The sequence below is a fragment of the Narcine bancroftii genome, chromosome 5, assembly GCF_036971445.1.
Source record: "Narcine bancroftii isolate sNarBan1 chromosome 5, sNarBan1.hap1, whole genome shotgun sequence".
In the NCBI taxonomy this organism is placed as follows: Eukaryota; Metazoa; Chordata; class Chondrichthyes; order Torpediniformes; family Narcinidae; genus Narcine; species Narcine bancroftii.
Genome location: NC_091473.1, coordinates 73,038,724 through 73,057,926, shown reverse-complemented (window position 1 = coordinate 73,057,926; position 19,203 = coordinate 73,038,724). Strand labels below are relative to the sequence as shown.

The window sequence follows — 19,203 nt, the reverse complement described above, 5'->3', positions numbered from 1 at the left end:
AACAGCAAAAGGTAGAAATACAAGCAGGAGAGCAGAATTGTCAATAAATGTCTGTCCTTCTTGACACCACTGCCAACTTTGATAGTCGTCAAAAGCCAGTAATGAAATGTTCCAGCTCCATTTTTCAATGTAAACATACAGTATTTTTTTTCTCTCATGGGATCAGTAAAAGATCCATTATGACCCGGGTCAGTAGATTTCAGTAGGTGCTTTTAAATTGCCACACCTGGGTAGCCCTCCTGGGACCCGGGAATGTTAAATGACTGAAAGGTGCTCCCAGCACCTTTCAAGCTGGGGCTGGATTTTACCCAGTAAATCGCCAACCCGGCAATTTAAGGGCGATCCCGCCCCCGTGAAGATGCATTCAATGTTGCGTCACGCACTTACCGGAGGTGCTACCGGAATTGACGATTCGAGGTTGAAATGGCAACCAGGAATGGGAGGGATCCCCAGATGTCGGATAACCAGCTCCATTACAGCATGCAACAGAGGGGAACAAAGCTGTCTGGCAAATGCTACAGTCATTGCAGCAACTGCTGGAGGTAAGAAAATCACATTGTAATAGATGGCTGGGCGACAATGCTGAGGATAGGCTTGCTGCCATAGGCAGACGGAGACACAAGCAGCTGGCTTATGAAAGGCCCCTTCGCCTCTTGCTGCACACCTGAGTGAGGAAGAAAATAGACAGAGTTCTGGGGTTAGTACAGTGGGGGATTCTTCAGTCAAAATTTGATGTTGTGGAGTGGCAAGCTCATTTCCAAATGTCAAAGACACTTTTAACATACTATGTGACCTCCTCAAGTCAGATTTGAGGCATCAGATTATGTACTTTCGAAGACCTCTGGAACCTCATGTCCGACTTGCCATTGTCTTGTGGTGTTATGCCACCCTATGTGAATATCGCACCATCAGTGTTGTTTTCGGTGTAGGTTTAACCACTGCGTGGATGGTCGTGGCAGAGGTGATGCGAGCCCTGAGATGGACCTTTATGAAACGTTACATTCAGCTACCAAATGAGACACGCCTGCAGGAGACTATTAATGGGTTTGCCAAGAAAGGATACCTAATATGTGCTGGAGCTATCAATGGCCCACGTATTCCTATCATGGCCCAAAAATAGCATAAGTCATTGTACTACAACCATAAGGGTTGGCACTCGATAATTCTGCAAGCTGTCGTGGACCACAAAAGATGGTATGAGAGTTATCCACTCTCCATTGTCTGCCTGCCCAGGTATGAGCCTAGGGGTTGTCACTCATTGCATTGCGCTGTTTCCTTTCAGATTCACAGACCTGTTTGTGGGATGGCCTGACCATACGCACGGTGCTCGGGTGTTATCCAACTCACCTCTTTACAGGAAAGCAGAGGATGCGGGTGGATATCTCTTCCCACAGAGGGTATGTATTTGCACCACAAAGAATAGATTGTGTGCAGGGCTGGGGGACATGGTTTGTTGCACCAATACACGCATGCACAGGCAGCAGCATGGATGTTAAATGTGTGCATTCATTGAACAGTAATGATCTAGATGCGATCTAGATGCTTTTTGTGAATAATACTACTCAGCAGTATTGGACTGCTTAGAGGTTTCCATGCAATTTGACAACATAGAGATTCCAGCACATCTAGTTGGGGACCCTGCCTACCTCCTCAGGAATTGGGTTATGAAGGTGTTCATGCAGCATCGCGCTCTCAACCCCCAGAGACAGATCTACAACCTTCATGCGAGTTCCACACGGAGAGTGGTGGAGAATGCCTTTGGTCCGCTCAAGGGACGATGGAAATATTTGAGCAAGCAGTTGGGCATCAGTACGCCATTCGTGTCTGACGGTGTCATTGCCTCCTGTGTCCTTGATAACTTTTGTGAGATGAATAAGGATAAATACTTGCCTGAGTTGGACATCACTCAGGTGCAGGAGCTCCTTCAGCCAGAGAGAACTCCATTGTGTGGTTTGACAGCATAACACGCCCATGCCATCCGTGATGCCATTGTGTCAACTATGTAAGCAATGAATAGTGAAGTCTGTGGGATGATGTCAAAGTTATGCTTTAGTTGATTACATAGGCAGTTATCATGCAATACATTTCTACATAGCTCAATAAAACGTTGTGCAGCCAAGTAGTGCTAAATCCTATAAGGTACAGTGCAAATTTACAAAGGTCTGGCTGTGGCCATTATCTGTGCATTATGGCCACATGCATAGAGCATGTGATGTAAACATATTTGGACTTAATGCATTAAAATCTGTACAGAGTCCTCCATAAAGTTACAAATCTAATAAAAAAAAGTTGCATCTGACACCAGTGCATTTCATTCATTTAGCACGGCAGACTTTTAAAAAGAAATACACTTTAAAAGGGAAACATAAAACAAAACACCATTATCAGACCCATGCATATTCTCTATTCCTCCAAAACAATAACTTATAAACCTTAAAACACTAATTAATGTATTTGCACCCGTGGGACAAACCCCTGTGTGTCTGTAAACAGATCACACACAACGTTGAGATGTAAAAATCTCATTGCCTCTCAGCGATGACACAGCTGAGAGGGTGGGGGAGGGGAGAGGATGTAGACTATCTCCCCATGGGCCTCGTGGGCAACCACTGCAGTGGGAATGACCTGCTGTTGGCTGGCCTGCTGGGAATGGGTTATTTGCAGTTGAGACTGAATCAGCACAAGAGGGGAGGTGGAAGGCTGCAGGGAGGGTGCAGTGGGGGAGGGGGGAGTTGGGGGGGGATATGAAGGGGTCCCTGCAGAGATCTGGTCATACATGCTCCTGAAGACTTAATTTGGCACAGAATTTCACGCATGATGGATGTCTGCTCTAAGAGGATCACTTGGAAGCTGTCCAGGCTGCGCCTCATCAGTTCCTGTTGTTCAGCATACATAGCCTGGTACATCTCCAGTCTCCTCTCCTGCCTTATATGTTCATGCTCCACGTCCTCCTCTGCCAGCACTCTCATGAAGCCCTGGATGGCCTCGACGGTGCCCTGGTCCCGAGTTGCTCTCGTCCTCTGCCCCCTCCTGAGGAATCCTGCAGTTTAAAGGGAGCAGATTTTACACAACACACAGGTCAGGCACAGTTACCAACCTGACATGCACAGCCGAATGAAACACTTGAAGCTCACTGGCATAGAATGCTGCATGCTCTGTTCAGGCTTACCATTCACATATCCCTCCTCCATAATTGGCATGCTAGGACAACACAGGGTGTCCATGAGCATTCCTGCCAGCAACAGTTGCAGCTCCTAGCTCATCACGCTTTTGTGAGCCTGGCCACTGGAGTCCTCTGCCACAGTATCCTCCAACTCACCCCTGTCCAACTGAGGACTTGGCTCGGAGGGGGGGTGCTGGGTTGTGCTGGAAATTGATTGATGCCTCAATGGGACCTTCCAGCTGGGTGCGTGCCTTGCTGGCATGAGGGGTTTTAGCAGTTGATGGGGTATACAGGTTAGCAATGAGTAAAATAGGGGTTGCAGATGGGCTGACGCCCCAGATATTAAAAGCCTGCTGACTATAGGGCCACTCCAAATGCCCTTTCCAACTATGGCTGTTGTGGTCATTTACCTGCATAAATCCTTGCGCTGATATTTCAGTTGTTTATTATTACATTTTTGTTTTTTCATACCCTGCCTCCCTTAGCCTCAGCACAATGAGGTTGAACTTAACGACCGTTTTTCACCAAATGCAATAAAAGTTTGCTAACATCTGGATCTCCCCTTATGGAGAGCAGCTCCCTGAACTCTCCCTCCAACCATACACCAGCCATTCCTCTAATTCGCAGAAAGCTTGATTAAGATTGAGTATCTGCAAGGACACTAGCTGAAAAAGTTGCTCTAATCACCTTATTCCTGTATAATGCATACACAGGCAGGCAAGATGATCAGCACTCAGGGGTAACAGATGGCAATTTTCAAAGCTGCAACTAAGTCCCTATCTCTACCTGAACACCCAAAAAAACTGCCCACTGGAGCTTAAACTATCAAAAGAGAGGAGATGAAGTTAAAACTTTAGATGCTTACAACATGTATAAACCACGTTGAAAGGTCTCATTCACTCACTTGCACTTCACAGTTTATCCGCTACAATTGAACTTGGAGCATGGTGACACAAGTATGCAAACGCTGACATCACCGGAACAACCAGGTTGGCCATTTTTGCTTTCAAGCCATGGGAGAATGCTACCTAGGTAAGTTTTAATGGGGTCCCTGACTACCTCAGGGCAGGGACCTGGTTGATTTCTCATGTTAATAACTGGGTCAGACCCTTTCAAACTGCCCTGTGGATGGGCGCTAACCAGACAAATTGCCCAGTTAACCCTATTTTACAGGGCAGTTTGAAAGCACCTAGTGAAAACCTTCCCCCATCAGCAGGAAATGAATTTATGTGATATCCTTGAGATCGAAACCACACAGAAATGGTAATGAAATTTACTTAATAATGGTAATGGAATGATACATTATAAATGATGAGACTTGGAGTCTAAGGTCATGGTCAGAAAGGTAGGTTATAAGTAGTAATCCACACCATGAGAGGTAAACCTACTCAGGAGATTATGAATGCTGTGTAAGACACCTCAGGTAGCGATCCAGAAAACAAGAAGCCTTTGATGAGCAAGCCCTGCAAATTCAAGGCTGAAACTTTGTAGTAATCTGGGTGTGACGTTTAGCATAGCAGCTAGTGCAACACTGTTACAGCATCAATGACTTGGGTAAGAATCTAGCACTGTCTGTAAGGAGTTTGTACATTCTCCACATGTCTGCATGGGTTTGCTCCAGGTAGTCTGGTGTCCTCCCACATTTAAAATGTACAGGGATTGTAGGTAAATTGGGTGGTACAGGCTAGGCAGCTAGAAGGGCATGTTACCTTGCTGTATATCAAAATAAAATTGATACTGGCTTTCCTGTACTCTTTTAAAGTTGCCAGGGTTAATTCATACATTTGACAAATAGTGCCTTTGGAAGACTACACAAAAGAGTCTGGAAAAACAACCAACTGAAAAACCTCACAAAGATTAGCATATACAGAGCCGTTGTCATACCCACACTCCTGTTTGGCTCCGAATCATGGGTCCTCTACCGGCATCACCTACGGCTCCTAGAACGCTTCCACCAGCGTTGTCTCCGCTCCATCTTCAACATTCATTGGATCGAATCCACGCTGCTGAAGATCAAACTGTGCTGGGTAGGTCACGTCTCCAGAATGGAGGACCATCGCCTTCCCAAGATCGTGTTATATAGCGAGCTCTCCACTCGCCACCGAGACAGAGATGCACCAAAGAGGTACAAGGACTGCCTAAAGAAATCTCTTGGTGCCTGCCACATTGACCACTGCTGATCTCGCCTCAAATCGTGCATCTTGGCACCTCACAGTTCGGCGGGCACCAACCTCCTTTGAAGAAGACCACAGAGCCCACCTCACTGACAAAAGACAAAGGAGGAAAAACCCAACACCCAACCCCAACCCACCAATTTTCCATTGCAATCGCTGCAAATGTGTCTGCCTGTCCGCATCGGACTTGTCAGTCACAAACGAGCCTGCAGCTGACGTGGACATTACCCCTCCATAAATCTTCATCCGCGAAGCCAAGCCAAAGAAAAGAAGAAAGAAATTCTATTAACAAATAAGATCAGAAGAAAATAAGAAATAGAAAAAGCTGTGGGGACTGCCAGATGGACGTTACAAAAACCAATACAAATAACACACACACCCATTCTTCAGTACAAAAATAATGGTATTGTAGCAAAGTATTCTATGTTGAGCTACTATAGACATCGGCGTACACATTGTGGAATTGTTGCACACATTGTGGAATCACTGTACACATTGTTGAGTTGATGTTTATGCTGGAAAATTGATGTACACACCATGGAGTCTAGTGCAAGACTGACACCTCCAGGCTTGCATGCTGGGCTTATATACATCACTTCTTCTGTCACATATGCAGAAAGTGACTCATCGGTGATGTCATCAGCCCAGATGAAAAGCTGTGTTGGATGCAGGTCAATTTCCCGTTTTTGGGAGCCAGTTCACTTTCTGGTAAGTGGTCACCACATGACATCCCCCCCCCCCCCCACCCCCCACAAGAACAGGCAATCCCGCTGCGGACCACCAAAGTCTGTACATTTTTATGTTTGGGTGGCTTTCCTCTTCGCCAAGGCACCTGAACCAAAACTGGTCTGTCCAGATCCAGATGGGAAGGTTTGAGGCGGTCAATTGCAGAAGCTTCCTCTTTACCTCCAATGTCAAAGATGTATGTTGAACCATTGCTCCTTAGTACCTCAAAGGGACCTTTATACAGATGCTGGAATGGTGCTTAGTGTGCTCCTTTCTGTACGAAAACATACTTGCAGTCCTGCTGTTCTGGTGTTTATAGGACCTGGTCTGATCATGTAGAGATGTTGGTATGGGTGCTAAAGAACCAAGCTTCTCACGGAACTTGCTTAGGACCACTGCAAGCATCTCCTCCCATCCTCGTAAGTCTGATAAAAATTGTCCTGGAACCATCAGGGATGTGCCGTAGACCAGCTCTGCCGATGAAGCACCTATATCGTCCTTAGGTGTCGTTCGTATGCCCAAGAGTACCCATGGCAATTCGTCAACCCAGTTAGATCCCTGCAGATGTGCTATAAGGGCCAATTTCAAATGCCTGTAGAACCTTTCTACGAGTGTGTTGGATTGTGGATGGTATGCAGTTGTGTGGTGCAATTTGATTCCAAGCAGGGTGCCCATTGCTGATCATGGGTTTGACATCAATTGGGTACCCCTTTCAGATGTGATGTATGCTGGCAGATCACAATGTGCTATCCAAGTGGAAATGAGGGCCCTGGCTCAAGTGTTAGTAGTCATCTCTGCCAGTGGAACCACCTCTGGCCATCTTGTGGCCTGATCCACTATAATGAGAAGAAAATGGGAAGCATGCAACACCAGAAAGGGGCCTAGAACATCCAACTGTACGAGGTCAAACCTCCGATATGTTGGCTCAAAAGATTGAAGTAGGGATTTCAAGTGTTATTGGTCTTTGGATGTCCAGCAACGAGTGCATATCTTCACCCAATTGCTGACCTGTCTTTGAAGGCCATTACACACAAATCTGTTGGCTACCATCCAAATAATCATTCTGATCGATGTATGTGCCAACCCATGTACCACATCAAATACCTGGAATCTCCAGGCCACCGTAATGATTGAACGTCAAACAGGAGCTTGATCTCCCCCGGGCCTATCGGAATTTCTTCCAGCTGGAGGTTCAAGTCTCGTTCCATAACATAGAATTTCTTCATCTGTCTATTGTGCTTTCATGAGCCCAACATAGTCCACCCCTTGGGCTAAAGTTTGCATGGATTGAATGGCCAGGTGAGATAGCAATCTGCCACTACGTTGGTCTTTCATGAGATGTTGTCAATGGCCATCGTGAACTCAGAAATATTTGATAAATGTCTCTGTGGATGAGCCAACCATGAATCTGATACCTTAATGAAGACAAATGTAAGCAGCTCTGGTCCATAAAAGCCATGAAATGCCTGCCTTCTAGAAAGTACTTAAAATGTCTGATAGCTAGGTACAGTGCCAACAAATCTTGATCAAAATCACTGTACTCAAGTTCTGGTGGTCTTAGGTGCTTGCTAAAGAAAGCTAATGGTTTCCAATGCCCATCAATGTACTGCTGAACACCCTTCCTACTGCTGTACTGGATGCATCCACTGACAGGGCTGTTGGGACATCCATTCTTGGATGGACCAGCAATGTTGCATTAGCCAGTGGTTCCTTGATGTTCTCAAATGCTGCTGATGAGTCTTCATCCCAAGTGACATCCCTTGCCTTGTCTGACACCAGGGCGAAGAGGAGGTGCATGATGCGAGTCACTAATGGTAGAAACTGGTGATAAATGTTCACCATTCCAACAAACTCCTGGAGTCCTTTAACTGTGTTGGGTTTAGCGAATGCCCGGATCACCTCGAATTTTGCCGGTAGAGGCTTGTCAATTCTATGGCCCAGAAAGTCAATGGTCGCTAACCCGAATTGACACTTGTTCGGGTTGATGGTCAGCCCAAACTCATACAAATGAGTGAAAGGCTTGCACAGGTGCGCCAGATGTTCCTGTCGACTGTGGCTAGTGATAACTATGTCATCTAGGTATATGAAGGTAAAGTCCAGATCACGTCCCACTCTGTCCATTAAACCTTTGAAAGTCTGAGTGGCATTCTAGAGCCCAAAAGGCATCCTTCTGAATTCAAAATGGTCTAAGTGTGTAATAATAGCTATTTTTGGAATGTCATCCGTGTAGACCGGGATCTGATGATACCCCTGGATCAGGTCCACCTTGGAAAAGATGCAGGCTCTCTGCAGGTTGGATGCAAAGTCCTGTAAATGCGGTATCGTGTAGTGATCCAGTGCAGTAATCTTGTTCAACCTGCAGTAATAAACCACAGGATCTCCATCCGTCTGTGGTCTTGAGTACAATGTGGAGGACCAGGAGCTATCGGACTGTTGTACAATACCCATGTCTGCATCATTTCAAACTTTTTTGGCCAGATGAAGTTTATCTGGAGGGAGCCTGTGAGCTCAAACATGCAGCAGTGTCCCTTTGGTTGGTATGTGTTGCTGCACCCCATTTTTGCCATCACTGAAGTGAATTATGGCATGATTATTGTGGAGAATTCCACCAACAACCTGGCAAATTCATTCTCAGAAAGATTAATGGAGTCCAAATGCAGGGCTGGCAGCTTGGCTTCTCCTAGGGTGAAGATCTTGAAAGTGTCTTTCGTCCCTCAAGATGAACCAGCAGCCATGTGCTCTGAGAAAATTTGCTCCCAGTAGCGGATGTGCAACCACAACCAATGTGAAGGTCCACATGAATTTAGCATCACCAAACTGAAGCAGGATCCTTCTCATGCCAAATGTCTGGATCATACTGTCGATTGCAGCTTTCATTGATGGCCTGGGTTTTCTGTTACATGTGTCATGCCCTGAAGGGTGAAGCACGCTGATGTCAGCCTCTGTATCCACTAAGAAATGCTAGCCAATTGTCTATCCCAAACATATAAAAGCTGTCTTGATAGCCATCCACTGGAGTCATTAGTGATGGTTGGCCCTGACGTTTCCCTGAAATGCACAGGGAAGTTGGCAGTGGTGAGCTTTTGCACCCGATTATTGATGATAGAAACACCAATGGGTGCTATATTCGTCCTGTTGTTTCCTGGCCAACTAGTGGTCTGACAACAGATTTGATCCACCCTGCTGCCGATCTAATGTTGGAGTTGCACAGTCCTGCTGCTGTGAGTGGGATCTGGTGACCTGTCCTATGGATGTCACACTTTCTTGCTTATCCCACCATAGAATGTCAGCACAGGCCGCAACTCTCCATAGATCACTGAAATTCTCATCAACCAGCAGCATGTGATAACTTCTGGCAACTCCTCCAAGAAAGTCAGCTCAAACATGAGGCAGGGCCTATGCCCTTCCGCTAGTGCCAGCATTTCATTCATGAGTGTAGAAGGGGTCCTGTATCCCAAGCTATCCAAGTGAAGTTAAGAGGCCAAAGGTATGGATGAGCAGACTCTTGAGCGCCATCTACTTGCCCTCCTCCAGAGACTGCTGCAGAAACTGGAAACTCGGCATGCCGTCTCTTGATCCAGGGCTCTCGCTACATAGTAGTACCATGTGGAATCAGATGTTATCTACCTCAACTGGAACTGGGCTTCCACTTGGTCAAACCATGTATGTGGCTGCAAAGTCCAAAACGTTGGCAGTTTCAGAGCCATGGCATGCATTGAAGAAAAATTTTCATGTTGGGGTCCAAATATCGTTTGAACCATTGGGGTCACCAATGTAGTGAACTATTCTATACTGAGCATAGAAGCATAGATATCAGTAGAGCATAGAGCATAGCATCATAGAGCATAGGCATAGGGTACATGTTGTGGAACTGCTGTACAGTGTTGTCAAGTTGATGTATACACTGGGAAGTTGATGTACTCGCTGTGGAGTCTAGTGCAAGACTGACACCTCCAGGCTTGCATACTGGGCTTATATACATCACTGCTTCTGTCACATGGACCGAAAGTGACATAATCAGTGACATCATCAGCCCAGATTAAAAACCTGTGTTGGATGCAGGTCAATTTCCTGCGTTTTCCATAGCACGTCTGCCATTTTGGAAACCAGTTTGCTTGCTGGTAAGTGGGTCACCACAGTATCAACATTTTATTATTCTCTTCACATACACCTCCTTCTCCCTAGACCTTGTGCATGTGTGTAAATCTGCCCTGTTCAAATTCCCGTTCTGCCCTGCACATGTGTGTTACATTTCTCGCACATTGCCTTGGATGAGTTATCAGCGGCAACTGGCTCACGCGTGCATGTTTCATCACGAGCAGTGACCAGCTCGACTCTAGGCCTGTGTAAGTACTGTTAGGTCTGCTTTGTTCATGAATGAGTGAGACAAACACCAGGCTGAGTCGAAATCAGGGTTCTTTGTTCTTTATTACCGGATTGTAACACTTGCGACTAAACATGTTAGTCGGAGAATGCATTCTGCCGTTATCAGCAAAATGGTGATTTTTTATACCCTTGGATACATGCTTAGAACATCATCATATCATTACTTGTCCAATGACTAAAACTGTTGCTATCCTTTCCCTGCTAGCTTCCTGCCTCTCAATCCATTAATGTCTCTCTTATCTTGTAAGTACAAGGATGCATTTACATCTTGTTACAGCCCTGTACATTCCCATCTCATGATGTTTTACCTAACAGGAGTACAAGGACACCTCCCCTTCTTGTTACAGCCTTGTACAGGGTAACTCCCTACACATTCCCATCTCATGATGTTTTACCTTACAGTACATGACCACTACAGGGCAATAAGGCATATGCCATTCAGCAAGATCCTGGATGAACTGATCTTGTCCTCGACTTGATTTTTCTTCTTGGACTAAAGATGAATCTTTCATTCAACTTTAGTCCAAAATTTCTCTCTCTTGGTCTTAATATATTCAGTGATTCAACCTCCACAGTTTTCAGGAACAAACATCTCCAAATATTCATGACTGACTTTGAGAGGAAATTTCACATCCTCTCTGTTTTAATTTGGCAACCCTTCATCCTGAAACTATGTCCCCTAGTTTCAGCAAACCTCCTGAGGAAATAACCACTCATTATCTAGCCAATCAGAATCAAACATATCACCTCACTTGTCCTCCAACCTAATGAGCGTAGGCCAAATGTGCTGAATATTTCTCCATGAAATAACAATTTAATCCCAGGAGAAAAAGCAATTAAATGTTGCTGAAACTTCCCAAAGTAAACTGGGCATGATCCTTCAGGAGGAAAAACAGTAATGGTATAAGGTATGAATCTTGGATGATGAGAGAGGTCATGAATCTCATCAAAATATAAATGGAAGCATATGCAAAGGCAGGCACTGGGTGAATACAAAGATTGCAAGGAAGAGCTCAAACAAGGCATTAGGTAGGTGAGCAGGAGTAAAGAAACCCCCCAAGGCATTTTATACTTGGATTAGAACAAGAAAGGATAGGACCACTCAAGTTCAAAGGAAAGAATTTATGTTTGGAATCAAAGGAGTGGGAGAGGTATTAAATGAGTGCTTTTGCATCAGTATTTACCAAGGAGGATGGTGATATGAGCCATAGTGTGGAGAATACTATTGTGAGAAGGCATTCTGAGATTAAGAAAGAGATGGTGCTAGGTTGTTTGAAGAGTATTAAGGAGGATAACTTCCCAGGGCCTAATAGGATATGTTGCATTATTGAAAGAGGAAAGGGAGGAGATTGCTGGGACCTTGACATTGTATCCTCACTGGCAAAAGGCAAGGTCCTGGAGGACTGGAGAACAGGCAATGTTGTACCATTGATCAAGAAGTGAAATAGTGATAATCCAGGAAATTATAGGCTGGTGTTCTTTACACCAATGGAAACTATCAGAAAGGATACATTTTGAAAGGCATGGTCATATCAGGGACAGTCAGCATGGCTTTGTGAGGGACAGGTAATGTCTTATAGATTGTATTGAGATTTTTGAGAGTTGACTGAAGTGGTTGAGGAGGGAAGGACATTGGATCTAGTCTACAGGAATTTTAGTAAGTCCTTTGACGAGATGTCTTGTGGTAGGCTAATTCAAAATGTACGTGGTGAATTGATAATTTGGATTCAGAATTAGCTGGCCCATAGAAGATAGGGGATAGTGATGAAAGGCAGTTATTCAGGATGGAGGCCTGTGTCCTGTAGGGATTGGTGTTGGGACTCATGTTATTTGTGATATACTTAAATTATTTGGGTAAAAATGCTGGTGGGTTGTTTGATAAGTTTTCAGATTACATTAAGGTTGATGGAGTTGTAGACAGTGTAGAGGAATAACAAGAATGCAATTAGGCTGTAGATAATTTACAGATAAGGGCAGAGAAATGACAGATGGAGTTTAATCTGAACAAGTATGAGGTGTTGTACTTTAGGAGATCAAATGATAGAGAAATATATGTACAGTTAATGGTTGGGTTCTTCAGACCATTGATGTACAGAGTGATCTGGGAGTTCCAGTTTGCAGATCCTTGAAAGTGAAACATATCGTATATTTGCCTTCATTGGGAGGAGCATTGTATAGAAGTCATGGTGCCACTATATAAAAGTTTGGTTAGGCTGTACTGGGAATACTGTGGGCAATTCTGGTCACTCCAGTACAGGAAGGATGTGGAACTTTCTAAAGGGTACAAAAGAGGTTTTCCAGGATATGGACAAGGTGAATAGTTATGAGTTATGGAGAGAGGTTGAACAAACAAAGGAGGCTGAAGGATAACCAGAAAGAGATTTATAAAATGACAAGTGGCATTTGATAGGGTAGACAGGATTTTTTAAAAAGTCACATGCTAGAGGACAGGGATATAAAGAGAGAGTGGGGAGTTAAGTGGAGCAATATTTTTTTTGCACAGAGAATGGGAGGTGCCCAGAATGGGCTGCAAGGAGTACTGGTGGAAATGTTTGAGAGGCTTAAACTGAAAGACTGAAGATGAAGAGAATAGTGGAATATGGATTATGTGCAGTTTAACTTGGGCATTGAGTTCAGCACAGACAAGAGGGCCACAGATGCTCTACTTTTCCAAGTTCTATGATTCAATTTCAAGTCTGAAGTACAAATAAAAATCATGATTTGTATCTGTGATGCTTCCAGGAAATGGGAGTGCATCAAAAGCTGGTCAGGTGCTCAATCTCAGGTTAACATTGCTGTAATAGGACCTTAATGTGCATTTTTTTTTTAAATTTAGACATACAGCACGATAACAGGCCCTTTCAGCCCATGAGTCCATGCCACCCAATTTACACCCAATTAACCTACACCCCCAGTATGATTCAAATGGTGGGAGGAAACTGGAGCTCCCAGGGAAAACCCATGCCGACATGGAGAGAAAATACAAACCTCTCCCTGGTCCCAATCACTGGTGCTGTAAAGGTGTTGCGCTAACCTCCAGGCTAACCATGCCACCCTAGTTTGCAACTTGTTAAAAAAAGGAAGATAATGTGTTCTTCGACTATCCGACTGAAATTGAGTAAAAACCAAATCCCTGGCCCCAGTTGGCCTTCCTAGCTGACCATTCCTCAGACAGGGCAGCACCATCTCAGTCATGCATGGATGGATGGCCTACATCGGGGTGGCCAAACCATGGTTCACGAGCCACATGCGACTCTTTGATATATAATGTGCAGCTTGCGGAAACATGTTGGCTGAGACAGGAATCCTATGAGCCGGTGCTCACAATGGCAGTTTTCGTGGGTGTGGCTTGTGATCATTTCACAGGGTGAAAACTCTGGAATTAGCCATGTAACACTATAGCAGCTCAATAATCTCCACAACCAACCAAGGACAGTTTAAGTGCAGTTTTGTGACTGATATTTATCATATAAAAAATGACTTCCTTAGCAATGTTAAGTTCAGGTTTTGTAACCTGCCTCCCTGAAATTAACTGCCAGGGTACAATAATTACTTCATTTTTATATGGTGACTAGATTACTTCTAAAAAATGTTGCAACCTTTATATCATGAGTTAGTGTTAAAAATGCACAAGACAAAATTACATCTTTCCACTAAGATGGTACAGTGCAAGGTATTGTTGCCAACCAAACACAGCTTAGTTCACGCTATTACAGCCCTCCCAAAAAAATATACCGCCATGGCAATAATGTGCATGTTCAGGACATGGGTGAAGTAACAAATAGAAATACAGCTCAAACACAAAAATGTGCTTATACAGTTAAATAAACAGCCTTGGTTATAAACAGCAGCATTAATTGCATAAATATTCATATTTCATGCAGGTTTCCTTAGTTGAAAATAAAAACAGCAAAGAGAGAAAAAATATCTGAAACAGACCAGCAGACACGAAAACAAATAGTTGAATCTCTTGTGATCTGAATGTAAGGTCAAGAAAGACATAGGGACGATCTGCCAGTGGTTTGCAGTGCAGGACCAGTAAAACAAAACACTGATGGGGCTTTGCTTCTAAACCTTACCCACATTGCAAGCAGGGCTGGTCAGTGGTATAATTGATGCCAGAGTTCTGGAGCCTAAGGGAAGGGGAGGCAGTCAAGATGGGAGATACTGCCATGAAATAAAATATTGAGAACTGACTGCACAAAATTTAGGCCTTAGATAATGCACCTAGTTGAAAGAATTTCACCCATAATATGTTGATTGCTACATCTAAGCTTCACTGGAACATGATTACATGTTTCATTTAAAGCAAGTCTTGAACTGTGATCACCCTATGTTCTGTAAAATAGTTCAGCAGAACATCAGAGCATTTTACTGCCTGAAGCATTTCACAAGGCGAAGCACACTATTTCTACTGCCTGCATGCTAAATAAATAAGAACATGTAGCAGGCAGCTCAATGCTATTACCGTCCCGGTGACCAAGTTCTAATCCAGCTCTATCTGTAAAGAATTTACCCGTTCTCCCCATGTCTGCGAGGGTTTCCTCCGGGTGCTCTGGTTTTCTCCCGTCCTACAAAAATGTACAATATGGGATTGTAGATTAATTGGTGTATTTGGGGGATATGAATGCATGGCCCAGAAGGGCCTGTTATTGTGCTGTATGTCTAAATTTAAAATGTGTGCAGAGAAGTTTGCAGAAGTAAGGACTTCAAAGTCAAAAGTTTGGTTTTGGTGATGAGATTGACCTGACATGAAAAAATTGACAAGCGTTGAAAAAGCAGCCTCACAATCGAAGGTATGTTTTCATATCAAACTGCTGACTGTGAAAATTCTATTTATAACATTGATATAGCACTAACATCTAACAAATTAAATTGCAGTGTATTTTTGTCAAGTGTAACTGCTTTGCAAGATCATTTTCATTCCTGCAGATGTTTCTCCTTGCTTTTTATAAAATGGATTAACATATTTACCAATTTCACCTTTTTTTCTGTCCTAATTACCAATTTCACCTTTTTTTCTGTCCTAATTTACTTACATTATACATGAAATAGATATCACTGTAATGAGTTGAAGTGGGTCTGGCCCATGATCCAAGACACATAATACCCTTAATCTCATTCATCTATATGTAAAGGAAAATACAGAGTAGCTGACTGTTTAACTTAAAAACATGGCAAATTGTACAACCACAGTAAAAGATTCAGTTTTAAATGGCACTCAACACATAAAATGTACCAAAGCAAAGTATATCCAATAAATTACACAGAAGTGGAGTGGCTCTAAATTCAAGGAGATGGAGATTTCTAATTTTGGAGTAAATATTCTATATCATGTAATTTTAATGCCATGAAAGAAATTTAGGATTTATTGAAAATGTCACCATGCTTGCTTGAATTTTCAATAATAATTTTCATTTTGTGCATTTATGAACTGTTCTTTTTAATATAACTTACCAATTGAAAACATTATGAAATTACTATTATGTCTGCCTCAATGGCAAAATTAAACCATTTTTTATGGACAGTGTTAACATTTGTCTTCAGTAATCCTTTAAATAATAAAAACTGATTTAATCTATTTATAGGCTACTGCATAAGATTAGGAGCAAAACATTTAAAACATCACGATCACTGACCTTTCCAGAAATGGGAAGAAGAAAGGTTTTTTTTAATATCAATGTGGATTGCACAAGGACCCAGGAAAAATATTTGGTGAAAGATATTTTCATTCAGGAATCTCTTGTCCACACAATGTAAGTCATATCAGAACATTTTTTAAAAATTACTTCGATCGACCTTAACTTTCACCCACAGTTTCATTACTTGATGCATTTAAAACTTGTCTCCAATCTAAATGAAGAAAATATTACACCAACATCAATTTTTTTTATTGGGCATTTAACTCTGATTGCTGTTTGCTCCTATTGCAATAATGTTTTTATAACGATAACCATTACATTATTACATTCTAACCCACTCCCCACACACACAGCTTTCAAAATAAAACTCCATTTCAAGGTCAGTTTTCTCACCAATTACAGTCTGTTAATGTTTCCTGATTCTCCCCAAAGGGATTTGTTGAATGTGCAGAGAACAGTGATTTTGGACCAGAGCTGTACTGGAAAGGATAAATGCACACAAATAGACAGAAAACACAGATACACACACACACACACACACACACACACACACACACACACACACACACACACACACACACACACACACACACACAGGCCATACTCACATTCATCCATGCACATTCATCTAGTTCAAGCGAATATAATCCCATAAACCCACAATCACATATACATGCACACTTGTGCAGACACACTCCTGCACACAGGAACCTCTCCATCCTTACACACATACATACACAGGAAATCAACTCACTCCACCACACATACAAAAGCACATGCGCCCTACACACTGTATGATTCCTTTATTGTTTTGTTTTTTTGTTCATCTTGTATAGATCTCGACAAGCAAACATACATGCAATTTGTAACTTTGTCCAGATCTCTACCTCACCCAATGCTGGGAGCACCCAACGTCTGTTCATGGAAGACCTTGTTTCAAACATCGGCATTGCACAGCAAACAACAGGATCTGGCACTGTGTCACCACTGGCCACAGCTGTCCTGACAGATTGAGCAGAGCAAACCTTTCCCAGGTCTCAGGCAGGGATCTTTTCCACTGAACATGCGCAGGATAAACCTGGTATCAGTCCAACAGCCCTACAAGCAGAAACACCAGCTGTCAATAAAAATATTTACTTTTTATTATTTAGTTTAAATTCCATTTTTAAAAATGTATCTGTGGTACAAGAACATACTTTTTCATATGTAAAAATCTAATGAAGTAAAAGAATTTCTGAAGGAACTCAGCTGGTCAGACAGCATCCATGGGTAGAAATGGACAGTCAACATTTCAGGCTGGGACTCTTTATCAAGACTAAAGAAAAGGAGGTGATATTACATATATCTTGTTCTGTTTTGATAAAGGGTCCCAACCCAAAACATTGACGGGCCATGTCCACCCACGTGCACAGTCTGATTTGTTGAGTTCCTCCAGCATTTATTTGTCAAGATTCCAACATCTGCAGCTTTTTGTGTTTTGCTAAAATATAATGTGTTAGTTCTTTTGATCAATTATTTGAATAGGCCTCAAGTGTCTGTCAGTTTTTATAAGCATCAAAAACATTCAGAAACTGACAATGAGTGAACTTTGGGACAGGGACTCACCAGTTGTTGGAGCCATTGTGCGAATGCAGCCAGGCGCCTGGACTGAGACAGTCCCTTCATTGGATTTCACACCTTGAGTCAATACTACAAATATGAAAACTGTCATTCCCCGGAGTGGAATGTCATTGCAATGACTTCAAAGTTTAATTTTGTTAAATTTAAATTTCAGTGATAGAGCACAGTAGAAGGCCTTCTGGCTCACAGTAGAAGGTCTTCTAGCCATTGGTGCCCAATTCAATCCAAATTTAACTATCTACCCCACACATTTTGGAAGGGGGCAGGAAGCTAGAGCATCCAGAGAAAACTCATGGTAAGAATGTAAAAACTCTTTATAAAACAGTGCCGGACTCAAATCCGAGTTGCTGGCACTTCCAGGTACTCCCTGGTGCAAATAAATGTTGTGCAGAACAGCAACTTTTTCCCCCCAGGTGCACCAATAATGATGACTTTATTTGCACATTGTCCTGTTCCTCCAAACATTGCCTTTAATGGTGTTGCTCCTGGGAGCCTCTCTCTTGCAGGTGCCTTCAATGTATATTTAACTAACAACTGTGCCTTCCATTCTACACTCTTCAACAATCCCCACCACAATACCACCATTCATTCCTGACCAGCTCCTAACTCTCACTGGGCTCCCAATCTCATCAATAACCCAAAATCTCTCCCCTTGAACAACTTCACTCCCACATAAAACCCATGCTCACCCAATCACATAACAGTCCCCCATCTCCCATCTCAACATCTCCGGCCTTCCCAATCTCCAAAGTCTTTCCACGGCCAACAATCTTCCTTCCACCCTACACCATCCACCAACCTCCCAACTCCCAAGCCCTGATCACTCAAAGCCCAGGTACCATTCACTGATACAACATTCACATACCAACCCACCATTCCATTCATACTACCCACCAACCTATCAATCCTCCCTCAAACATGGGGCCCTGAGTCACCACTCACTCATATCTGAAGCTTGCTCAATTCCCCATTTCATTCTATAGCACTCTCTCCTCATTTAGGCCTCTTCAAGCCCAGTCTTATCTCTGCTTCTTTATGAACTCTGCACTGCTGCAGCATGTAAAGGTCTGTCCTTCTCTGGGGTCAATTTGGTTGAGCCTGACTCTTTCCACCTTGGAACAGAACAAACAGGAGGTGGCTATTCAATCTGACCTAGACCATCCTTTTACCTCAATGCCATTTTCCTGCACTGTCCATATTCCTCATTACCTTTAACATCCAAAATTTAATCCATCAAGCATTTTTACATAATAGGTTACAGACAAAAACAGGCAATTACTCATTGAGCAGGAGCTGGCTCACTGAAATTGCTGGAATTCTCAGCTGGTCTGGACTTTACACTTCATCGACCTGAAACATTGAGTTTGTTCCTCTCTGCAAGTGCCACCTGACCTGGGCATTTATAATTTATTTTCTTGAAGTTACATTGTGCCTTTCCCCATCTCTTTGATGACATACAAAACTCTTTAAGCCATTAAACTCTTTTGAAATC

At 43.1% G+C, this 19,203-nt stretch overlaps 1 long non-coding RNA gene across 13 annotated transcripts in view; it reads left to right on the top strand.

Moving 5' to 3' along the window:
• Positions 1–5,961: 5,961 nt before the first annotated feature.
• Positions 5,962–19,203, top strand: part of LOC138762721 (uncharacterized) — a 34,567-nt gene continuing 21,325 nt past the window's right edge. For 2 of the 13 annotated variants that reach the window (XR_011357081.1, XR_011357082.1), the window contains exons 1-2: positions 5,971–6,045; positions 16,038–16,205. This is a non-coding gene — a long non-coding RNA (uncharacterized lncRNA). Of the gene's footprint in view, positions 6,046–10,085; positions 10,185–10,204; positions 10,410–15,135; positions 15,246–16,037; positions 16,206–19,203 lie in introns of those variants that run through there. The other 11 variants (XR_011357087.1, XR_011357092.1, XR_011357084.1 and 8 more) reach the window with 10 other exon arrangements.